At 39.3% G+C, this 20,236-nt stretch overlaps 1 pseudogene; it reads right to left on the reverse strand.

The window, feature by feature from the left end:
- LOC118829873 overlaps window positions 1–20,236 on the reverse strand; it is a 68,253-nt pseudogene that overhangs the window by 4,082 nt on the left and 43,935 nt on the right.

Consider the following 20,236-nt stretch of genomic DNA (forward strand, 5'->3'; position numbering starts at 1 on the left):
TGAGAAGCTGGCCTCTTTGGGTTTATCAAAGAGTAGATTGCTAAACTTGTTGATTTCTCCTTCTTGTGTACCTATCCTATTCCACTGATCCACACCCCTATTTCTTAACCAGTACCAGGCAGTTTTGATGACTGCTGCTCTGTAGTACAGTTTAATATCTGGTATGGCTAAGCCACCTTCTCTAGTATGTCTTTTCATTAATACCCTAGATATTCTAGACCTCTTGTTTTTCCAGATGAATTTTGTTATTATTTTGTCCAGCTCAGTAAAATAATTTTTTGGTAGTTCGATTGGTATGGCACTAAATAGATAGATTAATTTAGGCAAAATTGTCATTTTTATTATATTAGCTCGGCCTACCCATGAGCAACTGATATTTTTCCATTTATTTAGATCTGATTTTATTCGCGTGAAAAGTGTGTCATAGTTATGTTCATATAGGCCCTGGGTTTGTCTTGGCAAATAGACTCCCAAATATTTTATAGTGCCTACAGTAACTTTGAATGGAATTTCTCTTTCTATTGCTTGCTGTTGGGCTTTGTCAGTAATGTATAGGACTGCTGAGGATTTATGTGGGTTTATTTTATATCCTGCAACTTTGCTAAAGTTGTTTATTATTTCAAGTAGTTTTTCACTTGATTCTCCAGGATTCTCTAAATAAATCATCATATCATCTGCAAAAAGTGATAATTTAGTTTCTTCTTTTCCTATTCTAATTCCCTCAATTTCTTTTTCTTCTCTTATTGCTACAGCTAATGTTTCTGGAACCAAATTGAATAATAGGGGTGATAATAGACACCCTTGTTTCACCCCTGATCTTATTGGGAATGCATCTAGTTTATCCCCATTACAAATAATGCTTGTCGATGGTTTTAGGTAGATGCTATGTATAATTTTAAGGAAGGTTTCATTTATTCCTATGCCTTCTAGTGTTTTTAATAGGAATGGGTGTTGTACTTTGTCAAAGGCTTTTTCTGCGTCTATTGAGATGATCATATGGTTTCTGCTAGTTTTGTTGTTGATATGGTCAATTATGCTAATAGTTTTCCTAATATTGAACCAGTCTTGCATTCCTGGAATAAATCCTACCTGGTCATAGTGTATTATTCTCGTGATGAGTTCCTACAATCTTTTTGCTGATATTTTATTTAAAATTTTTGCATCAACATTCATTAGGGAAATTGGTCTATAATTTTCTTTCTCTGTTTTGACTCTACCTGGTTTGGGTATTAGTACCATATTTGTGTCATAAAAAGAATTTGGTAGGACTCCTTCTTCACCTATTTTCCCAAATAGTCTACAAAGTATTGGAATTAGTTGTTCTTTAAATGTTTGATAGAATTCACATGTAAAACCATCTGTCCCTGGAGATTTTTTCCTAGGGAGTTCATTGATGGCATGCTCAATTTCTTTTTCTGATATGGGGTTATTAAGAAATTTCACTTCCTTCTCTGTTAGCCTGGGCTAACAGTTTATGTTTTTGTAGATATTCATCCATATCTCTAAGGTTGTCAAATTTATGGGCATAGAGTTGGGCAAAATAGTTCCTAATTATTGTTTTGATTTCCTGTTCATTAGAGGTGACCTCACCCTTTTCATTTTTGATACTGGTAATTTGATTTTCTTCTTTCTTTTTTTAAATCAAATTGGCCAAAAGTTTATCAATTTTATTGGTTTTTTCATAAAACCAGCTCTTTGTTTTATTTATTAATTCAATAGTTTTCTTGGTTTCAATTTTATTAATCTCTCCTTTGATTTTCATTATTTCTAATTTGGTATTTAATTGGGGGTTTTCAATTTGCTCTTTTTCTAGCTTTTTCAGCTGTATGCCCAGATCATTGATCTCCTTTTTCCCTATTTTATTCATGTAGGCATTTAGGGATATAAAACTTCCCCTAAGAACTGCTTTTGCTGCATCCCATAAGTTTTGGTATGATATTTCATTATTGTCATTCTCTTGAATGAAGTTATTAATTGTTTCTCTGATTTGTTCTTTGGCCCACTCATTTTTTAGAATTAAGTTATTTAGTTTCCAATTAGTTTTTAGCTTATTTTGCCATGGTACTTTATTGAAAATGATTCTTATTGCATCATGATCTGAAAAGGATGCATTGACTACTTCTGCTTTTCTGCACTGGATTGTGAGGTTTTTATGCCCTAGTACATGGTCAATTTTTGAGTATGTGCCATGTACTTTTGAGAAGAAAGTATATTCCTTTTTATCCCCATTCAGTTTTCTCCAGAGATCTATCATATGTGCCCTTTCTAAAATTCTGTTTACCTCCTTCACTTTTTTCTTATTTATTTTGAGGTTAGATTTATCAAGTTCAGAAAGGGGAAGGTTGAGGTCTCCCAATATTATAGTTTTGCTGTCTATTTCTTCCTGTAACTCCCTTAACCTCTCCTCTAAGAATGTGTAAGCCTTACCACTTGGTGCATATATGTTAAGCAATGATATTGCTTCATTGTTTACGGTGCCTTTTAGCAGGATATAATGTCCTTCCTTATCTCTTTTAATTAAATATATCTTTACTTTTGCTTTGTCTGAGATTAGGATTGCTACACCTGCTTTTTTTACTTTAGCTGAGGCACAATATATTTTACTCCAGCCTTTTACCTTTACCCTATGTGTATCCCCCTGTTTCAGATGCGTTTCTTGTAAACAGCATATTGTAGGATTATGGTTTTTAATCCATTCTGCTATCTGCTTCTGTTTTGTGAGAATGTTCATCCCCCGCACGTTCAGGGTTATGATTTCTATCTGTGTCTTTTTCTCCATCCTAATTCCCCCTGTTTATGCTTTTATTTCTCCCTTACCCCTTCTCCTCAACAAAGTTTTGCTTTTGACTGCTGCCTTCCTCAGATAACCCTCCCTCTTTATTCCCCTCCCTTATCTTACTGTTTCCCACTTGCTATTTCTCCTCACCCTTCTGACCACCCCCTCCCTTTTTTCCCGCTTCCCCTCCTACTTCCTGTAGGACAAGTTAGATTTCTAAACTTATCAGGGTATGTTATTCCCTTCTTGAACTAGATCAGATGACAGTAAAGCTCAAATACTGCTCTTCTCCCTCCCTTCTTTCCCTCTACTATAATATGTTTTTGTGCCACTTCATTCGGTGTAAATTTACCCTTTTCTACTACCTCCTTACTGCTTCTCTCATAGCCCTCCCTTTATATCTCTTACTTTTATTTTGTATCTTTACATAAGTTAATTTAAACAGGCAATCACAACCTATGTATATCCCTTTCAATTGACATAATACCTGTACCATTCTCAAGACTGACTTATATATGTATATGTATATAAAACATACATAAGATGATATAATCCCACATAAAGATGTAAACAACCTGCCCTTATTGGTTAATAAGGTTTGTGGGGTTTTTCCCCCTGGTTACCTTTTTATGTCTCTCTTGAGTTTTGCATTTGGAGATCAAATTTTCCATTGAGTTCTGGCCTTTTCATCAGGAAGGTCTGGAATTCCCTTATTTCATTGAATGTCCATCGCCTTGCCTGGAAAATTATGCTTAGTTTTGCTGGGTAGTTGATCCTTGGTTGTAGTCCCAGCTCCTTTGCCCTTCGGAATATCATATTCCAATTTCTCCTGTCTTTTAATGTGGAAGCTGAGAGATCCTGCGTGATCCTGACTGTAGTTCCACGATATTTGAATTGCTTCTTTTTGGCTGCTTGCAGTATTTTCTCCTTGAGTTTATAGCTCTGAAATTTGGCTATAATATTTCTTGGTGTTTTCAGTTTGGGATCTCTTTCAGGGGGTGATCGGTGAATTCTTTCAATGACTATTTTGCCCTCTGGTTCTAGGACCTCTGGGCAGTTGTCTTTGATAATTTCTTCGAAGATACTGTCAAGGCTCTTTTTTTCATCGTGGATTTCCGGTAGACCACATGACTCTTAAATTGTCTCTCCTGGATCTATTTTCCAGGTCAGTTGTTTTGCCAATCAGATATTTCACATTTTTTTTCTATTTTTTCATTCTTTATGTTTTGTTTTACTACTTCTTGGTGCCTCATAGATTCATTAGCTTCCACTTGCTCAAGTCTAATTTTTAATGAGTTAGTGTTTTCATTTTGCTTTTGAGTCTCCTTTTCCAATTGGTTGATTTTACGTCTCAGGGTGTCATTTTCTCTCTCTAGATTCTGAATCTCCGTAGCCATTTCACCAATCTTTTTTTCCATATTTTCTTTTAGCTCCCTAATTTGGTTTTTAAAATCCTCCTTTAGTTCTTCCAGCAGTGCTTTTTGGGCTGGAGACCAGTTTATGTTACCTTTTGAGGTATCCAATGTATCTACAGTATCAATGCTGTCCTCTTCTATGTTAGTATTTTGATCCTGCCTGTCTCCATAAAGGGAATCTATTGTCCTCGGTTTTTTTGTTTTCTTGTTCATGTTGGATTGCCTTTTCTTGCCTTTACAACGAATTTCTACCTTTAGGCCTCAGGGCTTTCTGTCCCAGCTTTCTTATTCTGGGGGTTGTGAGTCTAGAATTTTAGCCTTCAGTTTCCTGAGGTGTGGGGGAGGTGTCTGGCTCTCTGGCTTCTCACTCCCTATGGGTGCTCTCTAGCACTTGCTTTTCAGCAATGGTCTCAGCTGTTTGTTGTTTGAGCTGATGTCTGGCACTTCCCCTGGGGGAGCAAGGTTACGTCTGGGCTCCTGGTGTTGACCCCTGCCGACTCTGCCCCTCTGGGACTGATGAACTTCTACTATTTGACCACTGAAGCCCCACTACTTTCTACTCAGTTCCAGCTTTCTCTATTTTTTTTTCCCGAGGAATTCTCTGGGTGAGGGGGGCAGGGATTAGAGCCCTTTATCTGGCCATTGTGTGTCCCGGAAGTTCAAGAAACCGCGTTTAATACATTTGGGCTGCAAGCCTCAGGATTCGGTATTTCACGGCAGGTGGTGTTGGGCTGCCTCTCATCACTTCCACAGACTGCCGTCCTGTGTTGGGAGGCCTGGGGATCTCCGCCGGTTTCGGGCGCCCAGCTTTCTCCCAGCCCGTCTCCCACGTGGATTTCCCAGCCAGCTGCTTCCGCCTTGGTCTGGAGCAGCTCCGCACCAAGCCCTCTCCGAGCCTACAGATTCGTGCCTCCGGCTTTTCAGACTCTCCTGGCTCAGAAATTTGCCCCACGCAGACTGCTCGCGGTTTTTGACTCTCTCAAATCTGCTCAAATTCACTTTTTTATAGGAATCTGACAGACCTTGTGAGAGAGCTCCGGTAAGACGCTGCCTTCATGCAGCCATCTTGGCTCCACCCCCTTTTAAGGTACTCTTACCATCAGTATTTTTTATTCCTCTTTTACCAAGCTGTTAAATCCTCTTTTGATAATTTTCTTGCATTACTCTCATTTATTTTCTCAATTTCTCCTGTACCATTCATGTCTTTCTTTAATGCTTCAAGGAAATTTTGCTAGTCTTGGGTCCAATTAATATTATTTTTTTTCTTTGAGGCTGTGCTTATCCTGTTTTCACATTGTCATCTTTCTCTTAGTTTATGTCTTGGTCTTCCCCACCACTGTAGTAGCTTTTTATGGTCAAATTCTTTGTTGTTGTTTGCTCATTTTTTGAGCCTCTTTTTTCACTTTGAACTTTATGTTAAGGTTGGGCTCTGCTTACCTTGGAGTGGGGAGGCACTGGTCCAACCTTCATGCTGCTGTTTTCAGAGCTAGTTGTAGGGATCTGTAAGTTTTAGGTGCTTTTCCAAAATGTTGTTGTCATTATTCTTTGACATTGTATCAGCAAGGCAATAAACACAACATAGATGCTAATTGTCAAAATGCCTATGTGGTTCTGTATCGCACAATATATGAGACTCTCCACATAGAAGATAGAAGCAGTAAAACATTTATTCAGACACCAGATGACCAGATCCCATAATTCATTGGCCCAAACCATCACAGCAGCAAAGAATTCAATATACAATATCACAGCATGGAGCCTCGCCATCCTACAACCTTCTACCTCCTCCTGGGGCCTTGCCACCAACAAGCAAAACTTACAGCACTGTTTCAACAATTCAGCTAGCAGCTGCTGTGGGGGTGAAAAACCAACATGAGCCCAACAACAAGAATGCTGCAAGCCCAGGTTATTTTGATTGGCTTTACTAAGGAAATCAATGTTAAGGGGTTAACAATCTCAATTTTAATCCAACATACAGATATCATTCACTTAGTTCAGGGGAAAAAGCCAGCACCCTGAACTTGAGAGCAAATACAAACAAATTACAAACATCAACAGACAGATCTTGTCTGATATAAATCTCAATGCATAGCTATCAGAGTTTAACAAAGTCCAAATGTCCAGGTTTACAAGCTGAAGGGCTCTTAACTACAGCTGCCCAGAGTCTCCACATCAGCACGCCACCAAGAGTGAGATCCCTAAGCAAATAGCTCTGTCTTCCCCTTTATGTACTGTTTAGCCATCATCAAATGTCATCTGAGCAACCAGAACTTAAGCTCTTACTATTGGCTCTGGCCTTAGCAACTCCCCTTAGGACCCCGAGGTCTTCCCACCCACATGGGCTTAGCACCTAGTAAGCTAGGGGTTTGGGGCCTACTTGGGAGTGAAGATATAATCAGACTTCCCTTCATTGTCCCACCTTAGTTAGCAATGGAAGCACAGCTATCACAGGTCAGCTCTCTTTCCCTCAGCTCTAACTGTAATAACTGCTCTCTTAGCATTTCTTGTGATGCAACTTCCTTTTCCTCTCAGCAAAATCCTACCACCACCTGTGACTTAGGCTTCTGGTGATATAAGCAGGTCACATGGCCTATTAATGGGTGGGAAAGATCTTCAAATCTAAATTGCCATTATATTTGGCCCCAAGATCTTTCTTATTCATTATGTAGGGCAATGGGAGTTTTGAGATAACTGGTGTCAACAGAACTTTACATAATAATTTAACAGGGATAACACAAGATAAACATATAAAGCAATGTCATCATTCCCCCCCCCCCCCTGCCCTTGAACGAATGGAGCTCAAAATCTTGGGGAAAGGGGTGAAGGTCTCATCCTCCATAGCTACTTCCTGCCAAAATTGGATGTAGAGCTGTCCCTGCCCCAAGAAGCCAAGAGTCCCATTCGAGAGGTCAGTTCTTTAGCGAGCTGGCATCTGGAATTCAGCTGATGCCAGGTCCAGTGATGACACATCACAATCATGGACAAGTTCAGGGATGACACATCACAGTGGTAGACAGATCCAGAAGTGACATCCAAACACATCAGAGGGTGATATCTGGCTTAAGCCATCAGGCATCTGCAAGTGGATGGTACTAAGCTTGCAGGAAACAAATCTCAAACAAATTTAACAGACGAAAGCCAAAAAGAAACAAGGAAACAATCATAGCCTCATTCACAGTAGAATACATGAGTCAAGGGTACAATTTGGAAATCATCTTCTCCTGAATAAACAACAGTTACAGTATCATCTATGTGCTATGATTTCTACAGCCTTTGGAACCTCTTCTGGCTTCTACTTTAGCTCCCAATTTTATTCTATCACTCAAACCAAACCCTTCCTTTCCTCTGATAATTATTTTGGAAGGAGGGTCAGTTTTCACAAGGGGTATTGTTTCACATGGAATAATGATCAATTGAACTATTCTTTCATTTTACAAAACCAAATTCTGGAATGTTGCAATAATTTCTCCTTGACAACTAGAATCAATCACTCCAGCCAATACATGTATTCCCTGAGCTGCTAATCCTTATTTAGGTAATATTCATCCAAGATGATTCTTAGGGATTCTCATGCATATCCCAGTAGAGATTTTTCTTCTCTCTTTTCTATCCAACCAAAAGTTCTCTAAACAATGTAAATCATATCCTGCTGAACCAGGTATTCCTGGAAACGATGGTGGGACATCTTCCCTCACAGTTCAATACTCAATATTTTGGATCTTATATGTTTGCTGTTTATTTGGCTAGGAGACAGAGGGAGCCAAGGAGGTCAAGAGTGCATTTAAGTTCAGCACAGTTCGAGTCTAGCAGCCAGTCTCATTACCATGGTGATAGGGAGAGAGAGAGAGAGAGAGAGAGAGAGAGAGAGAGAGAGAGAGAGAGAGAGAGAGAGTCTAGAAAGGATGATACAATATCAGAAGCTGAGGCATGAAATGTTACTTTGTGTGATGATGCTATGGAGCCAGAGAATGATACAGTATCAGACCAGGCTCCTCAAATAGCAGTATGCCCCATACAGTGAAGGAGGCAAGAAACCCAAGATAATACGGTGTTCAGAGAGATGCTGGAGGATTTCACACAGCAGGAAATCACAGATATCTTGAGTAGGTTCATCCAAAGAATGGGAGAATTGTTAATATCTTGGATGGTGCGAATTGGTGATGAAGGGGCCACAGGAGTATCTGTAGATACTGTGGATTGTATGAGATTCATAAGTATTAGTCAGAATCTTTTTGTACAGCAAGATTTAGGGATTATCATTTGCAAGGTGGTAACCAAACAACCAATCTGTTAGCTTTACTGTAGCAGGTTGTAATAAAAACCCTAGATAAAATTATTAAAGTTGAAGTTGAACTGTTTACATTCCTACATGGAAAGATGATATATATATATAACTCAAGAGACCTGCATCAGCATTAGGGTAGTTAGAGGGAATACAGATATAGATATATAGACAGATAGATATAGATATAGATGTGTGTATGTGTGTGTATGTATGTATATATGTATATGTATGTGTGTGTGTGTGTGTGTGTGTGTGTGTGTGTGTGTGATATAGTTGGATGAAGTAAGAAGCTGCCAGTTGTCACTGGATCACACACCTTCTTTCGGAGATGCTGAAAGGCTTCTCTCATGCAGTTGTGCCTCATGTAGAAGCTGATGATGGCCAGGTTGGTGCTGTACTGATGAAAGTAGAAGAGGCACTCCTGGTAGTAGGTATTGTGCATGGACTTCCCCTCTGAAATCACTTCTAGAGAGAGGCTCCTAGTTCTAAGAGTATCTTCTAGTTCCTTCAGAGTGGCAAAATAACCATCATCCTGCTATGAGGGAGAGGAAGAAAGAGCAGGAAAAACATTCTTTTTAATAAATAATATTTACTAAGAACTTACTGTGCGGTGGTAACTAGGAGAGATACAAAGTTTAGATGGAACTTGGACTTTGTCCTTAGGAATTTATAGTTTAATAGAAGAATAAGACACATACATAATTAAACATGAGATGAGAGAGAGAGTTGAAAATCAAGGTGACTCCTGTATCTATGATATCACAATGATGTTTCCTTTTTTGAACTGCTTGCTGTTCTCTTACCACTGACAAGATAGGCTATACTGTAGACTCCAGGTACTCAATTACATCCTGGACCAGCCTTGAGCCGTGAGTTAGCTGATTGAGATCAAGGGGTGACTTGAGACATTGATTGAACTTCTCACGTGATGCCATCAGGTTCCCAGCTTTGAGGCAGGCCATACCCCAGGCATGCCATGCATCAGTGAAATCCAGTCCAGTTTTTGTGGACACCTGGAAGCAAAAATTATTTATCTGAGGTGCAGGTAGCCAAGAAAGCCAAAGCAACTCCACTGTGTCTACAGTTCCTCTATCTTGCTCCTGATCCTCCTCCCCTCACCCTATCCCCATATACAGCCATACCACTAAAATGGTAAAGACAGTCCTGTCTTTTAGTGTGGGGTTACAAGATATAGTTAACCTGAAGAAGAGCCATTCTTATTGCTAGTCCAGCAATAGGTCCTATCCAATCCTAAGGCACCCCACACCCAACTCGCCTCCTACCTAAATTGAAGCAATATAAACTTTGTCCTTTTGTTCCTTTGGGGAGCATCTGCCTGTGTGGCTGGGACTCCTTTGCTGGCAAACTCAATAAACCCTTCTCGGTTCCTAAATTGGTGGTACTTCCTTTGGTTCTAATTTGCTGAGGCACCAACAATTTTACCCACAGTACATGGTGGTGGGCTACAGGATTCCTAGACAGACTAGTGGAATTCCAGGGGTGACAACTCGGGAATGACTTGGGCTGCTCTGCTTCAGATAGACATTATGGGTTGGTGATGAGAATCTGGTAAGTATTTGCAGTTAGGTGGGTGAGGATTGGCCATAGTGCCCTAATCCACAAATGGCAACACCCCTCACCCTCCTCCTTTCTGATTAAACTAGTGGTTTGGTTTGGTTCTCAGTTAGAAAATGGATTCTCTGGATTAACTGGAAAAGATTTCACCTGAAAGTGCTTCTGTTTTGTCTTTGTTTCAATATGAGTGTTTGTATTTAATGTCAAGTACGTTGTTATCAGTGTCTGTGTTTTGTGTCTTGGTAAAATCCAACTGACTCCTTCCATTGCTCTAATCAGCCAAAGGAAAAAGGATGTAAAAAATGAAAACTTTTCTGTGGGACTTCCTAAGCCTTTAAATGAAAGTCTCTGCATTTCTAACTCAGGTCAAATTGGTGAGGCAGATGAGACAATACAGATAAGAGAGAAGAGAATCTTTTCCCAGTCTGCAGAAATTTATGGCATTGTAAACTAATTAGAGACTAAATTTGTGACTGAAATGTAAGTTCTGTGCTGTGAATTTCCAAATTGTGGTATGAATATTTTTTATAAATGCTGAAATATCTAGGTGAGTTTTGGGGTACTACTCTGCAGAATTTAAGGAAAAATAAAAATAAAACTCTGTGAAAGTAACATGGAAATAATACCTAGACCATTTATCAGTCTTTCTCTGGAGAGTGAGATTTATTGTCTCAGTGCAAGGAAGGAAGGTTATTTTACTGATTAGAGAGAAAGGGGAAAAAAACGGGAAGCTAATTTGAAAGTGAAGTTTCAAAGTGAAGAAAAAAACTAGTTTGCCATTTAAATTTATATGGTACTTAAGAAGCACCCATTATTAAATATTTTTTGACCATGAAAAGAGAAAAACTTGTTTAAATCAGGAAGCAACTTAAAAGTGAGTAAAATTTAATTTGGGAAAACATTTTGTGTTACAACTGTATTTTATGCTGTGAAGGATATAAGGGAAGGTAATTATATAGGTAAACCAGAATTAAAGTCATCTAAAAGAAATTGGAACACACTATGCACTCTTAAAAACCCAGAAAGGTAATACTATTGCAATTAATTGGCATTGTGTAATAAAAACTTATGCCAAAAACTTGGAGAAATCCAATGGAATAAAGATAAGTTCTACAGATCGTCTGGGACATGACTGGGAAATAAATATTAGAGGAATTAAGCAAAATTATGTAAGAGAAATGTTAGATCAGAATATGAAAGAAATGAGAAAGGGGCAGTTTTGAAGGGCTGTAATCAAAGTCCACTGGAAGGATATAAAAAGAAAGGAAGGTAGGAAGTTTAAGCAACTAGAGATGAGAAAAAAATGTACAAAAAATTAAAGAAAGCTGGAATCTGCACTGTGAATGGAGGGCTTGAAAGAAAAAGGTTTGTAGTTTTGGAAAGAGAGGTTTGAGGGAGGTTTTGATTTCCTTGAAATAAGGACATGAGAAACTGTGTAGTTATTCTTTAGGATATGGAAAATTTAGTAGCAAGTAACCATATGAAATTACTTGAAGATAGTATACCAAAATTCTGTCCTTGAAGGACCACTGTAAAGGTATACTTTAGTTGTTATATGAGAACTATAAGATCCTCATGAACCCTAGCAGAGGGGGCTGAGAATACAAGACTGTCACTTTAAGTCTTTGGAACTAGACTAACTGAATGTAGTGGGCCCTAGGAAGTGCTAGTAGTAAAATGGTCATTGGGAAAATTGAGATTCTGTATACCATTGGTAACTATGGATGCAGATGTGACTTAATTTATTCTGGTCTCATTTTAAATGGGATGTTTTCTCCTGTTATGATAATTGCAATCTTTGACTCTTTAAAAGTAAAATAGACCTCAATGGAACAGATACTTAATATTTGCAGTTAAAACAATATGTTTTGAAAGTACAAGTTTTGTTAAAGGTGTAATTGGATCAAAATTACTCTATAGTGGTCTTGAATGTAATCAGCATAGAATGCCCAAAGTGATAAAACAAAGTGACTTTCTATATAAGGTAATTTGGAAATATATTCAACTGAATAGATATCATCTGATTGGTAATACGCTTTGTTTCATGTTTTAAATGCACAATAGTGTGGATTTTGTTACTGCATTTCTAAATTTTCTTAGACTGTGAAATTTGGGAAACCGTTGTATAAGAAATGCTGTTAAGAGAATGATGCAATTGTATCATTGGAAACTCTAATTCCTTTTGATCTGAAAACTGTGAAATTATTAAGTTACTAGAGGTTATTGTCATAATGTCAAAACCTACCAAGTTTTTAATTGGGAATATTTTTAAAAGGAAGAATAATAATTATTTGCTTTGCGGGAAAAGGAAAAAAAGAAAACAACCTTGTAAAATCTCCTTATCTGTAAACTTGCCAGGTTTCTTGGGATCATCTGCTTGGACAAGGTCCTGAAATCTTATCAGCCCTGTGAAGGAACTTGCTAATATTTTGAAATTCTAAAATAAGGAACTGACTTTCTGAGAAAATGGTACTTCCATCACATCCACCACTTCCATTTATAAGCTTGCTCATAGTATAGAAGTGACTTATGTGATAATTTGTGACTATGGGAATCATGAAATTATACCTGAAATATATATGTATCTGTGTATGTATGTATGTGTATACACACACACCTATATATGTTACATCTTAAGCCAACTTAGTTTTAACAAACTCCAGTCTTAAAGATTTATTTTTGCCTGACAGATTAATAATATACAATACCTTAACAGATGGAGATCTGATAGTCTAGGCTCTAGAGATTTGTAATAAATAGTCTGTATTTTCTGGGTTTTGAGTGAACTATTTGCTATCTATGTGGAATTCCAGAATGTGATTATTTTCTTAATTTCCAATGATACATTTTTGTACCCAGATGAGTTTAAAATCAAAAAGAAAAAAAAGGATGTTGAATGATTTTTTTAAAGGCCTGGTAAATCCTTTATTGTTAACTGTTATTGCAACAACATGAGAAATAATAAGTATCTAGTCCTAGGCTATGATCAATGAAGTTTACTATTTGAAGTAAAATCTTTTGGGACTGTAATTTGATATTGTTCCAAGTTCCGAATTTAGATATAAAGGTGTGGATTATCATGAAGTCATTCCAGGGAAATTCCACAAGCTGCTCAAAGGGAGGGTGATCTGAGAACTGAGATAGCTGGATATCTGTGTCTGAGAAAGTTAAGGGAACAACTTTGACTAGGCAAAGGTAGGATGCTCTTGACTCAATTTCCTCATTGTGTTATTTCCTTTTTGAACAGGAATGTTTTCCACCTGGTTAGTCCTGAGCTTGGCTATGATACTTTGTGAATAATATAGAACTTTGCTGTGTAATTGGCTGTTCCAAAAAGTTAAAAAGTCTTACCTGAAATCAAGTGGAACTAAGGATGCATTATCCTGTTATATCTATGTTAAGTCATTCTGTTCCCTTAAGCTTGAGGCTGTTACAACCAGGCCCCTGCTTCTTCCTTTCATAGGAAATCTCTCTAACCATAGCAGGTAAAACTATATTTTTTTATATCATGAATCTTGTTGCAGTACCTTAGTACCTTTGAAGTGCTATAATGTGATACAAAGTCCTTATTGTGTAGCCTACTTGCTTGTTCTTCTTGTAGCTCTATTGTTTCTAAGGTTATCTCTATAAGGTCTGGTTTTCTCCACGCGAAAGGGCAATTTGATTAGATTTTGTAAATTACGTCAAGTCTTATCACTAGCAGGCATTAGAAGCATTGCCAAGAGAATTTCTATAAGTGACCTGGTGGTCAGAGTTATCTCCACAAACCATCCAGATACTTAAAGATCATGGACACTGCCAAAGGACTTGACACCCTTAAAATTTCAATGATATTGGATTTCGTTATTTATCCTATTATAATTTTGCTTGTTTTTATTAGTTTTCTGTATGTTACCCATTCTGTAAGCTGCTTATCTGAACTAATATCAACTTGGGAATTGTTAAAAAAAAAAGCAAGACTATTTAGTCCCAAAGGGGACACTAGGTCGCCAAGAAAGCTAAAGTAACTCCATTTTGTCTGTAGATGTATCTTGTCCCTGACCCTGTCCTATCCTGTCTGTGACCTTCCTTACTACTGAAACAGCAATGAGAGGCCTAGTAGGGTGGGGTTACAAGAGATAGCTAACCTGAAGAACAGTCTTTTCTGTTACTAGCCCAGCAATAGTCCTGTCCAATCCTAAGGTACCCTATACCCAATTCACCTCCTGCCTAAATTGAAACCTATATAAGCTTTGATGTTTTGCTCCTTTGGGGAATCTTTAATCATATGGGTGAAGCTCCCTTGCTGGTGAACTCAATAAATCCTCATTGGTTCCTAAATTTATGGCATTGGTTTTGGGTTGTGATTTTGGTTCTGGTTTGTTGTGACACTGACGATTTCACCCATAGATAAGTCTAAACTAAAAAATATATTCCACCACTCTAACTTGGCCATTGGCTCTGCTCAGGATACTTCCCTACTCCCATGAAACGCTGACAGGAGTGATTTTTGAGACTAGCAAAACGCAATTCATTCTCACGAGTTAGATGCAGTTTGTGTTCCTCTCTTACCTGAACACCCAGCTGATAGTATTCAGCTTTCAAAAGTTGGTTCCTTAGTCTTGTTACTGCATCTGGCTGTAGGAGCTGATCCAGAGATGGTACAGGTTGATAGACAGCAGCAACTAAAATATTCAGTACATCCACCTTGCTGATGTAGCTATTAGGAAGAAAGGGGCATGGAAATGAATCTACACAGAATTCCCCCTAGAGTAATTGTTGCTTGAACTCCTGCTTTCATTTTCTGCTATAGTCACTAGGAGTATGAAGCAAAGCCTTTGCAGCAGGTAGTCTCAGGTTTTCCTTTTTAGGTCAGTCTGTCATCTAGCATTTATTAAGCATCTACTATGCCAGGCACTACGCTAAGCACTAGGGATACAGAAAAAAGCAAAAGACAGTCTCTTCCCTCAAGAAACTCACAGTCTAAAGGGTGAGACAACCTGAAAACAGCTCTGTGCAAACAAGATATATATAGGGTAAGGTGAAGATCATCTTAGAGGGAAGGTACTAACATTAAGGAGGACTGGGAAAGGCTTCATGTAGAAGGTGTGGTCTGTGTGCTCTGTGTTGGCCAGTTTGTTCAGTGATGCCGTCACTTGAATCATTATCAGTTTAGATTCTATTTCACACTAGTACCCAGATGAAAACACCATTGATTTCCTAGTTGTTCTTTTCAGAGTCTCCCTACCACTTTATTTAGATTCTCACCTCCCTGCCTGGCTCAACCGAAGTTCTTTCATGGGCCCCTAGGTTTGGTTGCCTTGACTAGTTGCAGGCATATATTCAAGCCTACGAGTTTTCGCTTGGGCCCCATCCCTGACAGACAGCAATTGTTTCGACTTGGTAAGAAAGCAGAGAGCCCAAAGGTCAATCCTGCTCTGTCTGATACTGCTGGATTGTCCTTTCTGATCAATTCTGTCAGTGGAGTCCTTGACTCCTGATTCTAGGTGAGTGAACCTGGCAGTAGATTATAGCCTGTATTAGTATATGATCTTATTTGCTCATTGATTTCCCTAGAAGAGGATTCTGAGCTACTATGAGGCTGTACTGTAATACTTTTGCCTGGACAAGAGGGGCTATAAATGAGCACAAAGTATATGAGCACATAATCACCAGTCCTTCACATATTTTTATTAAATGAGAAAAAGGTTGTTATGGTTTATTCTAGAGAAGCAATAGCTATCTCTTCAAAAATTCATAGTATTTTCACACCAGAATGGATCTTAAAAGATTACCTTGTCCAACCCCCTTATTTAAAAGATGAGGAAACTGAGGCCCAAATGACTTGCCCAAGATCATAAAGTAAGTTGAAAGTACTAAATCAGTGGTGAGCATCTTATCTGAAGAAAGACATTCTCTACTTTCCATCCTGGACCACATTTCAACTATGTACAGTTACTGGTAGATGGTTTTAAGTCTCCATGTATCTCTAGTACTGAATCCACAACCCAGTGCTCTGGGCCAAGTATGTAGAGCTGTAAAATTAGTTTCTGGTTTGCTTTTAGTTTGTGTATGGGAATTCTAACAATTGCTGATGTTTATAAAGTAACTGAAAGTTTGCAAAGCCCTTTATATAGCTCCCTTGATCCTCATAATAACTATGTGAGGTAGGTGCCACAGATGTTATTACCTCCATTTTACAGATGAGTAAACTGAGGCACAGGGAGGTCAAATGACTTGCCCATGGTCACTTGGCTGGTCAGCCAAGTGGAACTTGAACTCAGGTTTCTCCTAAATACAAGAGCAGCACTCTTTCTATCACACCACACTGCCTTTGTAATTTAAGGTACAGAGCAGGTTTACTGTCTGTGACAAAAGTAGGTCTAGAGCTTGACACATTTGATGCCGGCACTCCATCCACAAAATGACATAATTCATTGTTTACCATACCTACCTATAAGACTCTAATGTCACTTGGTCTTAGCTTTCAGGAAAAGACCAGATTTAGTGAATTTTCCTTGGCACTAGAAAGCATTAAATACTAAATGCTGATCAAACTCCAAAATCAAGGTTTGTATTTTCTTCTGATTCTAGTCTCAATGATACTGATTTTTTTTCCCCAGGAACTCAGTATGGGAATATAGATACTGATATTAAAACAGAATAAAGTGAAATCATATAGGATTTAGCAATTAACTCATACACATGAATCAGAGTGGGCTGAATTCCTGTCCAACCCTATCTTCTTGAAGACGGGGGCGTTTGGATAATTGGGAGTGGAAGATATAGAAGGAAACCCTCCTAACCTACAGGACAAGGCTACCTGTCACACAGTGCTAAGTCTTGGCTCTGACCAGCTTTAACAAACATCATCTTGGCACTGAAGAGCAGCTGCTTCATGATATCTGTGAGTAGTCCAGCATCCACCTCGGGGTTGATCAGGCCCCAAGACAGTAGGCAGCAGTGATCAATCAACTGATGGCTGCACACAATGCTGTCATGGTGCAAGTTCAGTCTGGCAATGCACAAGGAGACACTGGGGGTCTAGCCAGTTAAAAAGGAAGAGAGCAGTGTCCAACAGAAACATTTTTCAAGTACTCCCAGGAGAGAGGACTTATTTCCATATTACAAATGGGCCAAGTGAAATAGAGGAGAAGGACCTTGGGAAAAAATCCTCTTGTAAAGCAACAGTGGATTGAAAATAAATCTAGGGGATCCAAGGGCCACTGTGTAAAACTCTCTGTAGTTGATCTTAGGTTCTACTCTAGGGCACTGGTGGCTGCATGGCCAGTGGTCTCACACACCTGTTCATAGTAAAACTCATTCTGGACTAGATTATCTTCTTCCTCATTCAGATCTAGAAGCCACTGCAGCTGAGCTGCTTTGGGGACTCACACCACAGCCAAGTATGGGGGGCTCTCACTTGAGGGGCTGTCTGAGGCTGAGGATAGAAATGCCATTCATTCATTCTTCAATTAGGGCACCCTAGAAGTCAATGGTGGTCAGTCCTGAAAGTAGGTAATAGTGCAGACATTTGATTATGGTAACGGCCTCCTTCTCTTTCCCTTAGGGAGAACTCTGAAGGGAGTAGCATCTCTTGAAAGACAGATATACCTGGAGAAAGATCTACAATGTAGAACACAGAACTGTGATGCTTCATAGACAGTAGTAAATAATAAGGAATTCAGTTCTCTGCATCTGCTCAGAATGAAAGATGCATAAATATTTATTCCCCCACAGCTTTGATTTGTGGGAACTTAAGAGTGGAGCTTAAAATTGTACAACCTCAAATAGGAATTTGGGTAGGCTTTTAGTTCATCTGTTCTGTGTACTACAGAACTAAGAAGGGGTTCGCTTTCCAGGTAAAGGTGGCAGTAATTAAACATTCTAGGAATGACCTGCTGAGTTAAGAAACAGATGCACATGGAGAGGGCTTTGGCATTAAATAAATGACTGAAAGCAGTAGTTGGGGTCTTAATTGCAATAAGCTCTAACATACAGGGAACATGAGATGAAAAACCAATAAAAGAATATCAGAGTATCTTTCAGGCTCACCTTCTTAATGTCCTATACTCTCCTCTGGCAAATTGGAAATAGAAACAGAAAAATAAATTGCCCATCATGTCTCATAGTTCAAAGGATCATAGGATTACAGATCTCAAGCTAGGAGGTACCTCAGAGGCCATCTAGTCCAACTCTCATTTTATAGATGAGAAAACTGAGGCCTAGGGAAGTTGGCTTGCCCAACATCATACAGATAATAAATATTAGACACAGGATTTGAACCTATGATCTGCCTCTAGACTCAGAGCTTTTTCCCATCTATGTATTGTCTCTCTGACTGTTGAAGGGAATTAGGCACCTATTTCAACACAGAACTAAAACCAGAGATGTGGACTTAATCAATGCTACTATGAATATAGAACTCTGGAGGTTCTTATGGCTTTTTGAAGTATGAGGGCAAATGGAAAATTTATTAGGAATGTGTGCCTCCATGTTTGATGATCTAAAAATTATGGGTTACTAGACATGGTTGTTGCCACAGGTAAGGTTACAACAATTCAAAAAGCTAATGTTTGCATATAAATAAGGTTTAAAAATGACTTTCATATATTATCTAATTGGATTTTACATGGTAAGTAATGCCCAACTGGGTGTTTTAACAACCCAGCTAGCAGCTTCGATGGGGGCATAAGATCCCTCCCCGGCAGCCGGCACCCACGGGGCTGCCAGGACCCAGGGGGCTGCCGGGACCCAGGAGGCTGCCGGGAAAGCACAGGTTCTTTTTATTTGCTTAAACAAGGAAAGCACGGTGAAGGGGTTGACCAGCTTACTTTAATCCAGCATTCAGTTAGCATACAGACAACAATCATTTAGTTCAGGGGAAAATGCCAGCATTCAGTTAGCATTCAGTTAGTTCAGTGGAGCATACAGACAAGCATCAAGAGACAGACCAAATACAGATTCATTGACTTACTTCAGGGGAAAAAACCAGCACCCTGAGGTTCAAAACATTCATTTAGTTCGGGGGGAAAAACAAACCAGCACCCCGAACCTCAAAAACAAAATACAAACAAATTACAAATATCAACAGACAGGCCCAATACAATTCATAGTTACCAACATCTGGGCTCGGCCCGAGAGCAAGGGCTGGCCCAGAGTCACGCTTGCTTGCCGCTGCTTCCCACACCAACCGGAAGAGGAAAGAGAGCTTCAAGCTCTCCTCTCCCCTCTTGTAGAGTTTCTGACATCATCAAGTACCGCCTGAATGACCAGGGCCGATTGGTTCTTGACTTGGTCCCTCCCCCTAGCGTAGACGTTAACACCTCCCCTCAGCCAGCCCCATCACTCATCACACAGGAAGTTTTCTGCTTCCTGACATGCTCTCTGGGCTTGCTGCCCCAGAAGAGCAAGCCACAGCATCCAGAGGCTCAATGAGGTAAGCTGAGTCATTCAAAGAAAACAAAGGCCATTCTGATTACACTGGGATAGGAAACATTTAATTCAATTTAACAAACTTTAGTTAAGCATCCATGAGCTAGGAGGTATGGTCCATGAAGCAGAGACTGCTTCAAGTGGATAAGGAGTTAGTTGCTTCACTAAGTGCAGACACTAAACAGACTCTTGCAGTCAGAATGATGAAATAAATCCCTGCCACTGAGGAATCCATGACAGGAACCCTGAACACATATTTCTTCTCATCTTGGCTGGAAAGAATTAGCCCTACCCACAGATAGCTTGTCCTGCTATGAGTCCACCAACACCTCATTCCAGAAGTCACTAAATGTTTGTCTGAGGAGTGCTGATGTCAGAGAAGCAGGCTTTTGGGGACCTGAAGGCTTAGGGGAACGAGCAGAGTCCTTGCTGCCGTAACCTCTATTCACTGTTTCTTGTACTGGCTGTAGCACTGGTCACACACCCGAGCTGGGTTCTCTTTGCCACCCTCTACAACCATTTTCTTAGTGGAGCAAGAGCCGTGCATCAGCCTGCTGTAGCGATGGCAGTGACGACGGCGGTTAAACTAAGAAATAGAGAGGAGGGGAAAGGAAAGGGAAGATGTGTAGATTAATAAATGTTTTTCTCAATAAATTAATAAATGGTTCTATCAATGGAGTCCCATTCCCTACCTTCTTTTCTCCAGTTTTTTTATATTATGTACTCAGAGGACATGGTAGTCTTGGTGCTAAAGCAAATACATGCAATCTG

This window comes from Trichosurus vulpecula, chromosome 8 (assembly GCF_011100635.1).
Source record: "Trichosurus vulpecula isolate mTriVul1 chromosome 8, mTriVul1.pri, whole genome shotgun sequence".
In the NCBI taxonomy this organism is placed as follows: domain Eukaryota; kingdom Metazoa; phylum Chordata; class Mammalia; order Diprotodontia; family Phalangeridae; genus Trichosurus; species Trichosurus vulpecula.